The 2,816-nt window shown below is 43.6% G+C and overlaps 1 pseudogene; it reads right to left on the bottom strand.

Annotated features, from left to right (window-relative positions):
* Positions 1 to 857: 857 nt before the first annotated feature.
* Positions 858 to 1,409, bottom strand: LOC102839661 (annotated as a pseudogene).
* Positions 1,410 to 2,816: the final 1,407 nt, after the last annotated feature.

Consider the following 2,816-nt stretch of genomic DNA (forward strand, 5'->3'; position numbering starts at 1 on the left):
GGGGGAGAGAATTTGAGATGTAAGGCACACATATATGGCTAGAAACTATGAGGCTTTTATGAGGTAGGTGGGTGAAAACCCTTACCAGACACTAGCAGTGTGTGCCAGTGCATGAAATGCAGCCTGCTGATAAGATCTGTTTCCATAAAGATTACAGTCAGGAAAACACTAGAGCAGTTCTACTCTCTGTAACACACGAGATCGCCAGGAGTTGGAATCGACTCAGCAACAGCAGGGTTAGCTTGGCTTTATGCCTGTTTGCAAAATGTGAGGGTATACATTGGTCTTGGCGTATGTGAAAATTATCATGAATGTTTATGAAGGTTCTTATGAAGGTTAACATGCTCTCTGTCCCTGTTTGTTTGTCTTTAAATTGTTGCAATCTGCATGGAAAGACCAGGTGCCAATAAAATTCAAGCGGTTTCCTTTGAGTGATTCGGACTCATGACAAATCAGTGTGTGTTGTAGTAGAACTGTGCTCCTTAGGGATTTTTGTTGTTGTTGTTGTTGTTCATATCAATTAATTTATTAACAGGAGATGCTGCTGTGATTCTTGCTTTAGCAGCACCCATTCTGTTTACAGTTAGTTTTATTTGTTGTTTTGCTCTGTACTGGAAACAAAGTTTTCTACATTATTTTAAGTTAGAGGTTGTGGCGTAGTTTCTTTGTGTTTATAATAGTGTGGACATTGTTCTTCTACAGTCTGTCTCCTCACCAAAGAGAAAAGAGCATTTTGGCTCTTGTCAGCATGAATGGTAATTTTTAAGGTGAGAATACTGAGGAACAACCATTGGTTCCTAAAGAAGTATATAAATAAGATACAAATATTTAAAGTGCCAGATGCTTCTTTCTCAGGTTCACAAAAGCAATCCACCACCATTGAACTCCATTCTCTCAGGGGGCTCGATGAAGACTAACCAATCTGATGCATGTGTGGGCAATAGTCCCATAGACTGGCACTTGTAAACAGCCAATGCCAAACCCATGAGGTTCTCAGTGAGATAAACCAAACCCTGAAGAAACTTCTGGCTTGAACTAACTAACATCTTGAAAGTGGTTGAAATGGCCCTAAGTGCCTGAAGACGTCTCCAGGCCATCATACACATCAGCATAGTGGGAAAGATGGAGATAGTATAGCCAGGCATGTACATAATGAAGAGGTTCATGAGAATCTGTTTGAGGGGCCCCAAGGCAGTGTCCCAGCAGCGCTTCTTTACCGGGATCTGGTCTGTCTCTTGCACACTGGTATCAGGCACTTGCTTGTCCAAGTAACTGACTGGGTACAGGAAATCACCCTGGCCACTGCTCCGGTCACTTCGGCCCCTGCTACTTCCTCCGGGTCCACTCAACTCAATGGTCCACTTGAAGCGCAGGCCTCTGTTAGCCACCAGGCCCCCTTGGGATGTCATGGTAACCGCCTCCACCCAAATCATCCAAGCTTCTCCAAATTGACTAACTGATCATACCAGCATCTCTTACTTCTTCGTCTCCTCCATAGGGTTTTAATGGCTGGTTTGTTTTAAGTAGTGACTTGGTCTATAGTGACTTGACCTACCATCCTTCTAGCTGTATAAATAAAGGAAGGACTGGGTGTGCCTTAGCCCCACATGTCCATCTGGTGTGGGTATTTGTGCCCATCCGCCTTCCTTTCTTAATGGCCCTACAAGTTTCTTCAGAAGCGTTATGATTGTAGACCTATTTAAGTAGCAACTAAGGTAGACACATGAGCCCTGGTGTGGTGCTGTAGCATAAGCACTGAACTGGTAACCATAAGGACGGCAGTTCAAATCCACTAGCCACTCTTAAGTCAGAACTGACTCAATAGTGCACAAAATGACAAGCCAGCCAGACCCACATCAGAGGAGTCTGCAGGAATCCTTTCTTCTTATTTGCCCCCTGCTCTGAGAAACTTAGGAAGTGGAGTGTTTGGTTTCAAATCCTGATGGTTTAGGAATCTAAAGCTAATGCCTGTTCTCTTCATCTGAGGGGGCTGGGACTTTGTTCCACTTACTGCCTGCCTTCGGGCCTCCTGGAATTATCAGTCGTAGAAAGAAGCACTAGGACACGAAGGCTACCTCCCTCTGGTTCCACCGGATGAGGCCTTCTATTTTATGTGAAACGTGAGAGTTTTTCATGATGATTTTATGGTTACGAAGAATCTTGATTTTGCATCGAGGGTTTTTTGGACGGTTTACCTTGGTCTTGGGGGACGTTGGTGGTTCAGTGGTAGAAATCCTTTATTCCATGCTATAGATCATGCTTGACTCCCAGCCAGAACACCCCTTGGGTAGCCACAGTGGAAGCTTGCATACTGCTATGACACTGAACAGGTTTCATGGTGCTTCCAGACTAAGACAAACTCAGAAGAAAAGTCTGGCAATCTGCTTCTGAAAATCAGCGAGTGAAAACCCTGTGCATCAAAACAGTGTGATCCACAACTTGTCATGGATGTAGTGTAGGACCCGGCAGCATTTCATTCTCTTGTGCATGGGGTCACCATGAGTTGGGGAGGCCAGTTTGAGAGCAGGTAACAACAACAGCACAGATCTTGGTGGGACACAAAGAGTGTCATTTAATTCTCTTCATATTTCTAAAAGTATTTCTCTTGGTCATTTGATTCCATACTATTGAAGACCATGAATTATCAATTAAGTCAGTCATATATTCATCCAATAATCAAGTTCTGAAATGGTAAAAACTGCTAGTTAGCATATTACCTGTCAGGCCTCTATAAGTGTTTTATAAGCTCCTACTCTTCTAACCTTAAGGAGCTCTGGTAGCGTAGTGGTTACAAATTGGACTGCGAGCCATAAGGT

The sequence above is a fragment of the Chrysochloris asiatica genome, unplaced genomic scaffold (assembly GCF_000296735.1).
Source record: "Chrysochloris asiatica unplaced genomic scaffold, ChrAsi1.0 scaffold00282, whole genome shotgun sequence".
In the NCBI taxonomy this organism is placed as follows: Eukaryota; Metazoa; Chordata; class Mammalia; order Afrosoricida; family Chrysochloridae; genus Chrysochloris; species Chrysochloris asiatica.